The 16,630-nt window shown below is 43.1% G+C and overlaps 1 long non-coding RNA gene across 9 annotated transcripts; it reads left to right on the forward strand.

Moving 5' to 3' along the window:
- The first annotated feature begins 622 nt into the window (after positions 1–622).
- Positions 623–16,137, forward strand: LOC125283332 (uncharacterized). Of its 9 annotated transcripts, XR_008960040.1 has the most exons (6): positions 1,266–4,418; positions 5,256–5,347; positions 5,591–5,721; positions 5,846–5,986; positions 6,738–6,898; positions 8,669–8,960. It is a non-coding gene; the product is annotated as an uncharacterized LOC125283332 (long non-coding RNA). The 9 variants fall into 9 exon arrangements; XR_008960041.1 differs by lacking the exon at positions 5,256–5,347 and having other exon boundaries at positions 1,272–4,418; XR_008960043.1 differs by having other exon boundaries at positions 762–1,850; positions 3,161–5,986.
- Positions 16,138–16,630: the final 493 nt, after the last annotated feature.

A 16,630-nucleotide genomic window follows, 5' to 3' on the forward strand; every position in this document is an offset into this window, starting at 1 on the left:
TGATTATGGTCATGAGTGGGCTGCCTAGGGTTTCACAGGTTCCCTCTCTATTGGAGAATTGAAAATATAAGAGTGGGAATTGGGGCACAAAGGGAAAAACAGGGTCACTTGGTTATTTAGGCTACCTGGGGCTTTACACTAGTCATTTTACTAGTAGCTGTGTTACATAGCTGGCAATATGCTTTTTTCCAGATGGATGTCTTTGAAATTGATGTCTTGGAAATCAAAAGCTTATTGTCAGGCCCTTGTACTACAGGGAGGGATGAACAGGTGGAGCACAGAGGATTTTTAGATCAGCGAAACTTCTCTATATGTTATTATAATGGTGAATACTTGTCGTTATACATTTGTCCAAATCCATATACGGTACAACACCATGAATGAATTCTTATACAACTATGGGCTTTGGATGATAATGATATGTCAGTGAAGATTCATAAATTATAACAAATTACCACTCTGGTGGAGGTAATCTGGTAATGGGGGAGCATTGAATGGGGGGACATCAGAGATGTTGGGGAAATCTCTGTACCTTTTGCTCATTTGCTGTGATCCTAAAACGCTATAAAAAATAGTCTATTAACAAACAAAAAAAGATAGCATTAGTTAAGTTGTTCTCAGATTGAGCTGCTTCTCAGATTGCTAAAAGAAATTGAGTATATCTTAGTATATGGAGTAAAAAATGTGGATAAAAAGTGTTTTTTAGTGTGTAGGACACAATCTCCGATGATATAGGCAAGGGGGAAATTTTCTGTGGGATTCAGATGCAGAGCTCCTACCTGTCCACGAGCATCAGGGCAGTCTAACATTCCTCTTCTTTGTTCCCACTCATGGCCCTCTGGAATCTTTTCTATTCTTCCTGACCAAACGTAATGAAACACTGAGTAGCGCTTGAGGCCACGGCACTTGAAGAGCAATTACATAACGTTTCCAACTATTCAAGGACTTATTTTATGACTGATTATGGGATGATTAGGCCATTTATGTTAAGTCGATCTGGGAGCATCTCAAATAAGATTTTTATCCTCTTGGAGTAGGTTGATTTTATGGAGTCTGAAACAATGTCTTTTCTCCCTCTTTGACATGGGCAAAACCTCTTCCTCCCTTGAGGTAGGAGTACCATTTTCCAGCTTCCTTCCTAGTACCGCGTAGCCAATGCTCCACACTCTGGTTTATCAAGTGTGGAGAACCCCCTTTCCGGCCACCTCCAGAGCTCTAGGACTACATTACCCAGAAGATCGTGCGTTCAGAGGAGCCGAAGACGCCTCAGGACGAGGCACCTATGTGCGTGCGCATCGCGCTGGGGCGGGACTTCCGGCCTCCTGCTCTGGGCCGGCGTGTTTTGCAGTTCTGGGGGATCCTTTCCGCAGAGCTGAGGCATATGTGACAGAGCGGAGTAAGCGTGAAGAGTCGTCCTCACTGCAGAGATTTGGGTCCGCGGCTGGCGACGCCGCCCGGGCTGCCCCGCGCGGGGGACGGGACAGGAGCCGCCGGCCCGGGTGTCCGCTCCGCGCACCGAATCCGATGGCGGCGGCCGCGCCCAGGGACCCGGCTCAGATAAACACTCGTCCCCCGCCCTCCCCGCCGTCCCCCAACGCAGACCCGAAAGGCCCGAGGCGGGGCGCCTGCTCGCGTCCCTGCGTCCCTGCGGCCCAGGCCCCGGTGTCCGGGACAGGGAGGCGCCGGCGGGCGGGGGCCCGTGTGTGAGCGCCGGCGTGCTGGCTGCGGGAGCGGGCTCCGGGCTGAGGGGCCGGCTGGGGCAGAGGCTGGAGCGGGCCTGAGACAGGAGGATTCTGCCCTCAGGCGACAGAGAGCGTGAGGTGGAGTCACGCCCGGACTGGTTAGCCAAGGTGAGGTGTGGTACCTTCAGGTGAGGACTCTAGACGCCGGGGGGACTTTGGGCCCAAGGAGGGACACGATCTCCATTAGGGTTTCAAGACTTCCCCAAGGAGTTCTAAAGAAGAGCAGATTGGGAGAGGGAGATCAGTGCACTGAGGCACTGGGAGGTTGAGTCTTTGTTCAGGGTCACATAGCTGGTAAAAGGCAACACTGAGCACTGAGACCCACTGAGGGTCTCTTGGCTCCAGGGCCAGGGAAGGGTACAGAGAGACATGAGCAACCTCCCATGGTCGCATTCTTTAAAAGCCTGCCTTTTCCCCCGGAGTCCCAGGACTGCAGAAGTACTTATGGAACCAGCACAGGTACGTAGAAGGTGTCCTAGTCCTTTACTGGCCCTGACTACCGCTCAGATGTTCTCTGGATTGTGGTGTCCTGGGATTCTTATGTGTTGTTTTCAGAGTCCTAAGTCGATGTCAGGGGTTATATGAAGGTGTTCGCGTTCCTGTCAGCCAACATAAATGAGTGTTTAGGGTTAACCCAGGAGCGGGTACCAGGATCTGCAAATACATGAAAGTAAAGCCGAGCTGGGGGTGTTCAGGAACCACAGATCTCCTTTTATGATATAAACAAAGAGCAGGGGGACAGGTGTCAGGACAGGAATAACTGCCTGAAAAATTGCGTGTCTATTCTGGAGGTAATGGGAGGTTTGGGTCACAGGAGAGAGAGAATGTTCGAAAAGTTGAAATAGTCTCCTTACTATAAAGTGGGAAACAGACCATGGGAATGAGGGAGGGACAAGGGAAATCAGGGCAGAGGCTACTAAGATAGACTAGGTGAGGGTTAATTGACCAGGACTGTGGGTTAGGGTAGTTGCATTTCTGGATGCAACCATGGGATGCATGTATTTTTTGTTTTGTTTTGTTTTTGTTTTTTAAAGATTTTATTTATTTATTTGTCAGAGAGAGGGACAGAGAGCGTGCACAAGCAGGGGGAGTGGCAGGCAGAGGGAGAAGCAGGCTCTCCGCTGAGCAAGGAGCCCAGTGTGTGACTCGATCCCAGAACACTGGGATCATGACCTGAGCCGAAGGCAGATGCTTCACCAACTGAGCCACCCAGGCATCCTGGGATGCATGTTTTAAAAACGGGAAACTAGATTTTCTAATATGGGTGGTGAGGGAGAGAAACAGAGGTATCAGGGATAATCTCAGGGTGTTTGATCTTTGCAGCTGTAGGGGTGGAAGGTCCAACTGAGAGGAGGAAGTTGGTAGTAGGAATAATATTCACTGGGGGATATCAGAAGCTTTGTTTTGGCCACATTTAGATTCTGAGGTATTTCAGAGATCGCTGAGTGGAGGCATCGGATTGGCAGCTGGAAACCCAAGTCGGGAAATCAAAAGAGCCGTTCATATTGGAGACATTCAAAATGTGGCATTTACTGTGTGGACCTAAGTAAGTAACCTGTGATTACATTTAGGAGGTCTAAGCTTCTTGTTAATTGGTGTGAAGCTGTTCATAGGCCAGGAAGTAGAGGGTAAGGGCTGAGCACTGGGTCTCGGTTGGGTACCTGAATGATGGTATTGGAATTTATAAATGCTGGTGAGGGAGGTATGTGTCCTGAAAGTTAGGGTGTATCAGACAGACTAGTCTAGCAGGTGGCCCAGGCTTCCAGGATAAGAATGGATGTGAGAGAGATGCAGAGACAAGGGGTAATTGAGGCTAGATAGCACTCAGGCCAAAGCTCTTGGTTATTCACATCTCTGTGGGTTTGCAATGATTTGAGAGGACTTTGGTGGGATCTGGGGTGTTTCATTCAGCCTGGTGGGTATGGTTAGGGGCAAATACGGTCATCTTTGAGAATCAGTAGGAATGGATGTGTGGTAAATGGACTGGGCTTTGAATGAGGGTTAGGTGGACAGAAGAGGTTGTCATTGCTGAGGGGACAGCAAGTACAGCACAGAAATGGAAGAGGGCCATGGGTTTCTGAGATCCAGAAGTGGTTCTGTTTGGCTTGGTCTCAGGCATGGAAGAGCCAGGTAGGGAGGTCTTCGTAGAAGGATTAGGTGTTTTCAGCTCTAGCAGGAACCATGGGAGCTCTGGGTTAGTATTGAGTCCTGTTTGAATTTGCCAAGCAACTCTGGATGTTTTCTGCTAAGTTGTATTTCATGGCCTAAAATTAAGGCCCATTATTATGTGCTGTCTTGACATCTGTTGAAACTCAAAGTGCCTGACATGGTCTGAGTGCACATTCTCCTCCCCACTCTTGAATAGTCTCCTAGCCTTGCCTCCCTTTTCATCAAGATGACCAGAGAAGTTCCTGCTTATGCCTTTGAAATGGGTTTCAGTTCTCTCCTGGCCCATGGAGTTATTCACGTAAGCCCTTCACATCATCCTTTGGGAAACCAGATTATTACCCCACCTCTTAGTCTTGTAAAACTTGCCTCTCACAGCCCCTGGTTGTTCACTGTACCCTTAGATGTTCTCTGTTCTTTCCTTTTTCCCCAGAGGCTGGTCCGTCCTTCTCATACCAGAACCATGGACACTGCTTGTTTCTCCAATTCCGTAAGCACGTGCTGTGGCTGGTAAGTCTGAGGTGTGTGCCCTCTCCCTGAGCAGCCCCGACACAGAGTCAGGCATCAAGTGGTCATTGTAATTGATTCCTTTGCTTGCCCTCTCCCTGGTCTGGTGACTTTGTCTGGATCTAAGGCACCTGACAACACCAGTTGCTACTTCTTTCCTCGAGCTGACATTTCTTTATGACTGCCTGTGCCAGGAATTGCTAACACCGACATGGGTACGGTTACGGGGGCCATGGTCTTTTCTTGCAAGACTCTCCTCTTTAGTTTTCTGTAATTGGTCCATCCTGTGTCCGTCTCCCCCCACCCCACCGCCATGGGCTATCACGTACTGAGTTGTTCTGGCTCAGTACTGTCCGCTGTTCTGTAAGGTCTTCGCCTAAGTAATTGCATCATGCAGGTGACATGTATTTGCTCATTTTGGGAGTAGGTTGGAGAGCCTTTAAGTGGTTCACAGATGGCTGTTCATCCAGCCACAGCAATATGAGCTCAGTAGGATCCCGATCGGGAGGATTGGCCCCTGGGGGAGGGCATAAATCAGGGCTGTGTTTAAATTGTAGCAGAAATCTTTTCTGTTTGGTTACTATTTTGGTGCCAGTGGACACACCTCATTTCTGCTGTTTCTTCACCAGTCTTGACACTTTGCCTACTTGTCAACTCTACATGTCACTTCTACCTTTACATCCTGCGCGGGACCAGTCCCTGCCTCTCTGGGCTCCACGTCTTACCTGCTTTTCTCACTGCTCCATCTGCAGTGCTTCCCAGCATTGACCTTTGCATATTTTATCATGAGGTGCGCATATATCTTCAAATAATCCTTGAACACGAGCAACTCTGTTGCAGGTGGATTTTCTTGGTCCTGAACATACCCTTCCACATAGTGGTCATGTGTCACCAGGAAACGAGCTGGCTGGAAGTTATTTGCAGAAAAACAGGTTATAGACCCTTCTGTCCTCCACACGTCACACATCGTAGTTGTGTCCTTCACCATTTGAGACTTTCCCCGTTTTATGCTCTTTATTTCCCTGGACCAAGGCACTCTGTCCTCAACCTGAACCAATTCTGGTTCTGCAGACAATCACATGGACTTGTCCTGAGTTTGTCACACAGTCTTGTGTATGGGTGGTCCCCTCCAGCCAGTGTCAACATGGACTCCTCCAGCATTTTATTTCTTTCAGGTTATTGGTGTGGAGTAGATAATGAGGAGGCACCTTTGGAGCAGAGCATTTCCGTAGGAGTGTCACAGGTCAGGACTCCTAGACAGGACTCCTAGACAGGTGCGTCTGCCCAGAAGGCCCACTCCTGTGAGGTATGTAGCCTAGTCTTGAGAGAGATTTTGCACTTGGCTGCACCAGGGAATGCATACCAGGCAGAAACCATACACCTGTGGGGCATGTGGAAAATGATTATGTTTTACTGCAAACCTTCCATAGCCCCAGAAGCAGTACATTGGAGAGAAACACTTCAGAAGCAGAGCCTCGTTTGTGAAGAGCTGCAGGTTCTGTGTGTCAAGGAAGCCCTTTACCTGCAGGGAGGTTTTGAAGGACTTCTTGATCAGCTCAGGATCTCTCCAAGTAAGTCCGCGAGCAGTACCAAGCGTGTAGTGGCCTTACATAATATAAAAATGTATTATAAATGGGGAGGATGCATGAAAACTTGTGAGAACAAGTACACATTTATACAACACCAGAGAGACCTCTCTAGAACAAGATGTTACATATATAGTGCGTGTGGGAGGTCTTTTAGCAAAAGGTACCGCCTCAATCACCACTGGAGAGTTCACACTGGAAAAGGGCCTTAATGAGTGTGTGGAATGTGGTAAATTATTTAGCAACAAGGCCATCCTCATTCAGCACCACACAGTTCACGCTGGGGAAAGGCCGTATGTATGCAGGGAATGTGGGAACTTGTTTACTTACAGATCTCTTTCATTGCCTGAGGTTTCACACTGAATCAAGGCCTTTTGAGTATGGGGAATGTGGGAAACCCTTTAGATGACGCTCTGTTGCTCCTGCAGTGTTGGAAAGTTCACACTGGATTAAGGCCTTATGAATGACTGCTCAGGTGGAGGACCTGGCTCACTGAATATCAGAAAATTCACATAGGAAATTTAGGGAATTAACATCGATGTGTGGGGAGTGTGCTAGTTCTGTAGTCCTTCTAACACAGCAGGTGATCCCTTATAAGGGTGCTATCTACCTGAATTTAATCTCCTACATCAGAACAGCCACTAAATTTGAGGTATCTGAGAGGTGTGTATATATAATACATATATATAAATAATATATGTATTTTTAAAAAAGATTTTATTTATTTATTTGACAGAGAGAGCACAAGCAGGGGGAGTGGCAGGCAGAGGGAGAAGGAGAAGCAGGCTCCCTGCAGAGCAGAGAGCCCCACGGAGGGCTCAGTTCCAGGACCCTGGGATCATGACCTGAGCCGAAGGCAGTCACTTAGCCAATTGAGCCACCCAGGCGCCCAGAGAGGTATATTTTTAAAACGCCCGGGCCATTGCCAGATTTATGTTCCTCCGTTCTGTTGCATATGCTTTTCTACTTCTACCCCTTGGAAGGTGCCCCGGGTGTGTCTCATTCACTGACTACGTTGTATTTAGGGAAGTAAAACTTCCCTGTTCTCCTATTTGTGAAAGGATGTGTGAAAAAGCCTGACCATTCTTTTCTCATTTCTTTCTCTCTGATGAGTTAGGCCATGGACCTAACCCTTTTTGGGCCCAGAGGTCAGTGCTCATGATATGAAAACATAGACTTCCTTTTTCAGGGGTGTTACTAGTCTCACATGACTCTTGTGATGGAATTTTCCAGCCTCCAAATCACAAACCTGGGAACAGCTTGCCTTCCATTGTTCTGGTTTGTGTGATAATGAAGGCCTTATTTAAGGCAACCTTTAATCTTGGGGGTTCTATTCACTGTGTACGTGGCAGTTTAAAAACAACTATTTGAGTTGTTCTGCTGAGAACAACTGAGTTCTTGTAGCGTGAAGGTATGACTAGCTTTTGTTGGAACCAAACTTTGTGTGCCTCAGGTAGGACAATATTATGGCAGACTGTATATAGCTCTCTCATTTTGGCCTAGTTTGCATTGCTGCCCACAGCCTCCCAGGAAAGACTGCAGGGCTTTATGGTCCTTATTTGTAGCTTGGATGGTATTTTGTAGGTTCAGAGGTCAACCTGAGGAGGAGACAGTTGTGACAACCTCTGGTGTTTGTGAGAATTGTTCTCTTATTCACAGGGGATGTTGCATTGTGCTCAGCACTGGTAAGGGAAATCTGTTCCTCGGGTCCTGCAAAGGGGCCATGTGCTCTGGTGTCCAGAATTCTTTAGGGTGGTGCCACTGGTTGAAAGATCACAGGGGGAATCATAATTGTTAAAAACAAACAAACAAAAAAACCCCCACTGGATTTATAGGGAGTGAGGACACTACAACAAACTGGTTGGGATGGGCCTCTTTTAAAAGGGTGTCCACAAGGTTTAGTCACTATGGCTGTGAAGGATGAGCAGGCACAGAAGTTGTCAGGATTTCCAGAAGGGTGTATCTTCTGTAGCTGCTGGCCTGTCAGAAGAAAAAAGGTAAAGTTTTTATGACTTGTTGCTTTTTGGGCGCTCTGTCTCAAGGCGATGTGGAGAAGAAGCAGATGTCTTGGTCTGTGATTGTGGCCTTTGTCCTGCAGCCTGCGTTCCTTTTGAATCAAGTGGAAATGGCTTTCGTTGTTTACCTGTATTTGTATCACTGAGGCTAGGCATCCCCTCCTGGGGCATGAGGAGAGATGGTGGAGTCAGTATAGGGGGATTTTACAAACCAGTAGGAAATCCAGATTTTATTTCGAACCATGTTTCTAAAGCTGTGATAAGGCATAGATGACATGCAATAAACCGTACATATTTAAACTTTACAGCTCAATAAGTTGAAATTCATTTAACCCAGGAAACTCATCACAATCATGAAAATGGACCTATCTATCACTCCCATAATTATGTTCAGCACCTTAATGATGTCTCTCTCTGTCCTTCAGGCAACCATTGATCTACTTTCCTTTATAACAGATTAGGTTGCATTGCCTAGAATTTTATATGATTAAAATAATAGTTTACCCTTTTTTTTTTCTCCCATGGGTGCCCTCTGCAGAATGTTTATTTTCAGATTTGGCAATGAAACTTACATGAATAGTTCATTATTTTTATATCGCTGAGAAGTATGATTTTCTATGAATTACCACTATTTGTTTTTTTTTTCTTTAAGATTTTATTTATTTATTTGACGGAGAGAGAGACAGCCAGCGAGAGAGGGAACACAAGCAGGGGGAGAAGGAGAGGAAGAAGCAGGCTCCCAGTGGAGGGGCCTGATGCAGGGCTCTATCCCAGAACGCCGGGATCACGCCCTGAGCCGAAGGCAGATGCTGAACGACTGAGCCACCCAGGTGCCCCCAACTATTTGTATATTCATTCATCTGTTTATGGATATTGACTGCTTTCCAATATTGGTTGTTAAAATAAGATTACTACAGACATTTTAATACAATTCTTTTTGTGGCTATGTTTCATTTCTCTTGTGTTAATACTTACGGGAACGATGCTGGAATCACAGGCTGAGTGAATATATTAACTTTTTAAGAAATGTCAAGCTGTGATCTAAAATGGTTCTTTCTACTAGCAGTGTATAAGAGTTCCACTTCTTCCATATCCTTGCCAGTAGTAGATACAGTTAATCTTTTAAAATTTTGACCCTTTTAATGAATATTTAGCAATTTTATCTCAGCTGTGGTTTTAGGTGCGTTTCCCTGATGTTTAGCATTTTTTCATTTGTTTATTTGCCAGATGTTTGTCTTCTTTGATAGAATGTTGGTTATCTTTTACCTGCTTTTTAAAAATGAATTTTGGCAGATAAGATAGTGAAAAAAACAAAGAAAGATCATGTGCCATAAAACAAGTCTTAACAAATTTAAGAAGATGGAAATAATATCTAGTATCTTTTCTGACCACAGTGGTATTAAAGTAGAAATAAACAAGAGAAAAATGGGAAAACTCACAAATAAAAGGAAATTAAACAACATACTCCTGAACAACCAGTGGGTCAAAGAAGAAATCAAAAGGGGAAGAAAAGGGACGCCTGGGTGGCTCAGTCGGTTAAGCATCTGCCTTCGGCTCAGGTCATCATCCCAGAGTCCTGGGATCGAGTCCCACATCAGGCTCCTTGCTTGGTGCGGAGCCTGATTCTCCCTCTGCCTCTGCCTGTCGTTCCCCCTACTTGTGCTCTCTCTCTCTCTCTGACAAATAAATAAAATCTTAAAAGGTAAATAAAAAATTATCTTGAAACAAATGAAGATGAAAATACAATATACCAAAACTTATAGGATGCAGGGAAAGCAGTTATAAGGAAAGGTTATAGATATATATATCTACATTAAGATAAAAGATCTCACATAAGCAACCTTTACACTTCCAGGGACTAGAAAAACAATAAATTAAGCCCAGAGTTAGCTGAAGAAAATAAATGATAATGATTAGAACAGAAATAGATACTCGAAAAACAATGGAAATGATCAGTGAAACCAAGAATTTTTTTTTTAAAGAAAAACAAAATTGACAAAACCAGCTAGATTAACTAGCTAGATTAGTGTAAAAAAGAGAAAGGATTCAATTAAAATTATATGAAAAGTGGAGGCCGTACAGCTGATACCACAGAAATAAAAGGATCACAAGAGACTCCCGTGAACAAGCACAGAGCTCTGCGTAAGAAGACTGTAAAGCAGGAAGGTTTGGTGTTTTGAGGCCCATCCATCAGCCACAGTGACTGACACATTGCCCTTGTGCTCTAGGTGAGAGCTGTTGAAATCCTAGTTATATGGAGAAAACCAAACCCATATCACATATTTTTCAAAAGTTGGGAAGACAGCTTTCCGCATCGCAGAGGACATTTGTGTGTTCTTGCATATGCACATTCTACCAAGACAGAATTCCATGTCCCTTAGGTGTTAGATTGTTTTGTTTTGTTTCATTTGAAATAGTATTTCTTCTCTCAAACACTTAAGTTCCCTACAAAATTTTAAATGTATAATATATGACCACTTGAAAACAGATGAACTCATAGCAAACATCAGTTGCCTCATCCCTGGAATCCAGTCACTCAGACCAGAAATATAATTTAAAAGTTTAAAAGATATTTGTAAGTAAGAGGAATGGAAAGAGCAAAGGGGTCAAGATACAGGATGAGATTAGATGAAAGCTAATCTTAAGTTAGGGAAAAACATCTTAGGAAAACATTTGAATTTTGAAACTGATAAAATCACTTACAACCTTTGCTACCTGAAGTAACTCAGTCTCTTCCTTAAATTCGTATTTTCTCCGTTTAAGAGGGGAGGGAGGGGCGCCTGGGTGGCTCAGTCGTTAAGCGTCTGCCTTCGGCTCAGGGCGTGATCCCGGAGTTCTGGGATCGAGCCCCATGTCAGGCTCTTCCTCTGGGAGCCTGCTTCTTCCTCTCCCCTCTCCCACTCCTCCTGCTTGTGTTCCCTCTCTCGCTGGCTGTCTCTCTCTGTCAAATAAATAAATAAAATCTTTGGGGAAAAAAAAAAAAGGGGAGGGAAGATTTTTCTTCTTTTGCAGTTCACAGACTTTTTTCCTACGGAAGTACAGTCTTGGTTTTTTTTTTTTTTTTTTTTTTTTAGATTTTATTTATTTATTTGACAGAGATAGAGACAGCCAGCGAGAGAGGGAACACAAGCAGGGGGAGTGGGAGAGGAAGAAGCAGGCTCATAGCGGAAGAGCCTGATGTGGGGCTCGATCCGGGATCGCCGGGATCACGCCCTGAGCCGAAGGCAGACGCTTAACCGCTGTGCCACCCAGGCGCCCCTAGAGAGACATGATTTTTTTTGAATGTGGAAAACGTGAGATGTTTTCTGGTGAAAAGGATATTTAAGTCAATTGTTTCCTCAAGGTATAGAGAATGAGCCATTGTTCATTAGAAAAATCGGGGGCAAGCTATAGTGAAGCTACAATCTAGACTGATGAAAACCCAGATTCTAAGACAGATGGGAGAGTAAAAGTCTTCAGGATTGAGAAAAAGGACTGCCGAAACCACATGACAGAAACTGAACTAAAGTACATTTTCTAACACAATTGAAAGGGACTTAAAAGAATAATCAACACAGAATTCTGATAAAGGTTTACTACGCTAAGCCAACAAAGTGTCTGTGTGCCCTGATGTAAAAGAATTGATACCAGTTTTGGGAGCAGAATGGATTCACAAAGAAAACACAATCAGAAACAGCAGTTACAGGAATGGCCTGGTGTGCTGTGCTCCATGTTGGGGTATTTCTCTCTGAATCCCAGTCTGTTGGGTTCTAAACCTGGTACTTCCCCTCTCATCCGGATAACATCCAAGGTTCCACTGTTGGACAGAACAGGTGGCATGGCTATGCATTGAGGATCTACATGTATGTGAGTAGGACCCTCCCCCATCTTCCTTCTAGAATCATGTGCTAATATCCTAAAACTCAGATTTAAAATACACGTGGATGATAATTAGTCACTGATCAGTTTCTAGAATCTAGAATTATCTTAAAGGTTCTGAATAATTATGAGGAGCTAAGAATAAGCAGTGAAAACTTTTGCCCTCATACCCTGCAATCAAATGGAGTATGTAGATAGTGCCTAAAATTTTTCCTCAAGTAACTAGCTGCAAGAAATTTTTATTACAAACCTATTTATTTTTATTTTTTTAAAAAATATTTTATCTATTTTTGCGAGAGAGAGAACAAGCAGGGGGAGCGGCAGAGGGAGAAGCAGACTCCCCGCCGAGCGGGGAGCCCGATGCAGGCCTCAATTGCAGGACTCTGGGATCATGACCTGAGCCGAAGGCAGACACTTAACCAACTGAGCCACCCAGGTGCCCCTATAAACCTATTTTTGACATCAGCTTTCACCCAGAGATGAAAGGGGAAAGAAGAGCTACTCAAACTCCTGTACATTCCATGCCCCTAAATGTGTACATTTTCCCATTTAATTATGCAAAAGCTTTTGATTAGGGGAGCCTGGGTGGCTCAGTCATTAAGCGTCTGCCTTTGGCTCAGGTCATGATCCCAGGTCATGATCCCAGGGTCCTGGGATCGAGCCCTGCCTCAGTCTCCCTGCTCAGTGGGAAGCCTGCTTCTCCCCCTGCTTGTGTTCCCTCTCTTGCTGCCTCTCTCTCTGTCACATAAATAAATAAAATCTTAAAAAAAAAAAGCTTTTGGTTAAAAGTGGGTTTTGTTTTGTTTTGTTTTTTTAAAGATTTTATTTATTTATGTGACAGAGAGACAGCCAGCGAGAGAGGGAACACAAGCAGGGGGAGTGGGAGAGGAAGAAGCAGGCTCATAGCGGAGGAGCCCGATGTGGGACTCGATCCCGGCACGCCGGGATCACGCCCTGAGCCGAAGGCAGATGCTTTAACGACTGCGCTACCCAGGTGCCCCAAAAGTGTTTTATTTTAATAAATATTTTCTATTTTAAATTGTATTTAATTTTAATTGGGTTCCACACCCAAAGTACGGCTCAAACTCATGGCCTTGAGATCAAGAGTTGGATGCTCTACCGACTGAGCCAGCCAGGTGCCCCTCTATTTTTAATTTTTAATTAATTAATTCGTTCATTTTAAAATTTTTATTTGGAAGAGAGAGTGAGAGAGAGCGCGAACGTGAGTGTGGGGGGAGGGGCAGAGGGAGAAGCAAGCTCCCCGCTGAGCAGGGAGACCTATACCAGGCTCGATCCCAGGACCCCGGGATCATGACCTGAGCGGAAGGCAGACACTTAACCAACTGAGCCACCCAGGAGTCCCTATTTTTAATTTTTAAAATAAACTTATTTTAGAGCAGTTTTAGGTTCATAGCAAAATAGAGCAGAAATTACAGGGGGCTCCAGTATACTGCCTGCCTGTCCCCAGACACAAAGGCTGCCCGACTCTGAGCATCCTATATTAGAGTGGTTCATTTGTTACAATCAGTGAAACTAAATGGACACATCATTATCACCCAAAAGTTCATACTTTAAATTAGAATTTGCTTTTGGTGTGCATTCTGTGGATTTGACAAACGTATAATGATATGTGTCTATCATTATAATATACAGAATAATTTTGCTACCCTAGAAGTCCTTCATGCTCTGAATATTCATCCACCCCTTACCTTAACCCCTGGCAACCACTGATCTTTTTACTGTCCAAAGTTTTGCCTTTTTCTAAGTGTTAAATAATAGAAATGACACAGTATGTAGCCTTTTCAGATTATCTTCTTTCACTTAGCAATATGCATTTTTGGTTCTTTTGTGTCTTTTCTGGCTTGAAAGTTCATTTCTTTTTAGTGCTGAATAATATTCCATTGTTGAATATACTAGGGTTTATGTATCCATTTATCTGTTAAAGTGAATCTTGGTTGCTTTCCAGTTTGGCAACTATGAATAAAGCTGCTATAACATCTGTATGCAAGTTTTTGTATGGATATGTTTTCAGCCCATTTGGGTAAATACCAAACAATGCGATTACTGGATCGTGTAGTAAGAGTATGTTTACTTTTGTTTGACACTGTCAGACTACTTTCCAAAGTGGTTATGCAAGTGTGCATTCCTGCCAGAAATGAACGAGACTTCGCGTTGTTCCACCTTCTCACTAGCATTTGATATTGTCAGTGTTTCGGGTATTGGCGATTCTGTTAGGTGTGTAGTAGTATCTCATTTTAATTTGCAATTTCTTTTTTTTTTATTTTTTTTTATTTTTTTTATTTATTTTATTTTATTTTATTTTTTTTTTATTTTTTTTTATTTTTTTTTATTTTTATTTTTTTTATTTTTTTATTTAAAGATTTTATTTATTTTTGTGACAGAGAGACAGCCAGCGAGAGAGGGAACACAGCAGGGGGAGTGGGAGAGGAAGAAGCAGGCTCATAGCGGAGGAGCCCGATGTGGGACCCGATCCCGGTACGCCGGGATCACGCCCTGAGCCGAAGGCAGACGCTTTAACGACTGCGCCACCCAGGCGCCCCTAATTTGCAATTTCTTAATGACATATGATGTTGAACATAATTTCATATGCTCAGTGGTGACAGGTGTATCTTATTTGATGAGGTGTCAGTTAAGGTCTTTTGTCCATTTTTTGTTTTTGTTTTTGGTATTTTTTGCCCATTTGTTAATCGAGTGTTTTGTTACCGTTGGGTTTTAAGAGTTCTTTGTATATTTTTGATAACAGTCTTTCATCAGATGTGTCTTTGTAAATGCTTTCTTCTGGTTTGTGACTTTTCTTATTCTCTTGGTATTTGTCTTTTACTGAGCAGAAGTTGTGAATTTTATTGAAGTCCAGCTTTATCAATTATTTCTGTAATGAATTTTGCCTTTGGTTTTGTATTGAAGACGTTAGCATCATACCCAAGGTTATCTACGTTTTCTCCTATGTTATCTCCTGGGAATTTTATAGGTTTTGTTGTTGTTATACATTTAGGTCTATGATCTACTTTGAGTTCATTTTTGTGGAGCGAAAAAGGCTATGTCTAGATTCTTTTTTTTTTTTTTTTTTTTTGCATGTGGATGTCCAGTTGTTCCAGCATATTTGTTGAAAATATTATTTGTGCTCCATTGCACTGCTTTTGTTACTTCGTCAAAGATCAGTTGACTCTATTTCTGAGCTCAGTGTTCTGTTCCATTAATCTTTTTATCCTTTAGCCAGTAACACACCGTCTTCATCACTGTAGCTTTACAGTAATCTTGAAGTTGGGTGGTGTCAGTCTTCGACTTTGTTCTTCTTCAATATTGAGTTAGTTAGCTATTTAGATTCTTTTGCCACTCCATACAAACTTTAGAATCAGTTTGTCAATATCAGCAAAATAATTTGCCAGGATTTTTATTACGATTGTGTTGAATATATAGATAAATTTGAAGAAAACTGATATCTAAACAATATTGAGTCTTCCTGCTTATGAACATGGTATATCTCTCCATTTCTTTAGTTCTTCTTTGACGTCTTTCATCAGAATTTTGTGGTTTTCCCCATATATATCGTGTACATGTTTCGTTAGATTGATACCTAAGTATTCATTTTGAGGGTACTAATAATGTAAATGGTAATATTTTTAATTTCAAATTCCATTTGTTCATTGCTGGTGTGATACAATGATTTATAAGAAATGTTATATTATTATATATTCTATCATTTCTTAGATATATTGGTCTTCATCCATAGTTCCTGAAAACGCTTCAGAGCTATAAAGGTAAAATGAGTGTCTTGTTCTTAGTGAAGGTGATCTTTGCTTTCCGAACCCACCCAACGTTCAGAGACAGTTTGCCAGGAGGAGCGATCATGTGATAAAGGACTAGAACTTTGAGTCCCTATTCCCAAGCCCCCACCTCCAGGGAAGGAGAGTGGCTGGAGGTCTCATCAGCCAGTGGCCAATGACTTAGGTAATCATGACTCTGTAATAAAGTCTTCATAAAGACCCAAGAGGACAGTCTTGGTCCTTTTGGAGAGGTTTCACGCTTGGAGAACCAGAATGTTTCCATGTGCCACCAAGCCAGTCCCTCAGCTCCATGAGAACGGAAGGACCTCATTGAGAGACGTAAGAATTCTGGAGATGGATAATCTTGACAGTTGCGCTACAATGTGAATGTACTTACTGCCACTGAATTGTACACTTAAAATGGTTAAAATGGTAACTTTTCATTATGTATATTTTATCATAATAAAAAATGTTAAAATAATTACTCAAAGATTACTTTCTCAAACATTAGTGTTTTTCACTAATGAATTGTAATTTTTTTTTTTAAGATTTTATTTACTTATTTCAGATAGAAAGAGTGTGAGCATGAGCTGGGGAGGGGAGAAGCAGACTCCCCAATGAGCAGGGAGCCCAATGTGAGGCTCGGTCCCAGGACCCTGGGATCATGACCTGAGCCAAAGGCAGACGCTTAACCAGCCGAGCCACCCAGGTGCCCCATGAATTTTAATTTTTGAAAAAAACTTATTTTAGAGCAGTTTTCAGTTCATGGCCAAATAGAGCAGAAATTACAGGGAGTTCCTGTATACTGCTTGCCTGACCCCAGATGCACAGCCTCCCCCACTATGAACATCCTATATTAGGGTGGTTCATTTGTTATAATGAATAAACCTAAATTGACACATCGTTATCACCCAAAGTTCATAGTTTATTTTTATTTTTTAAAGATTTTATTTATCTGAGAGAGCACAAGC

Source organism: Ursus arctos, unplaced genomic scaffold, assembly GCF_023065955.2.
Source record: "Ursus arctos isolate Adak ecotype North America unplaced genomic scaffold, UrsArc2.0 scaffold_19, whole genome shotgun sequence".
NCBI lineage: Eukaryota > Metazoa > Chordata > Mammalia > Carnivora > Ursidae > Ursus > Ursus arctos.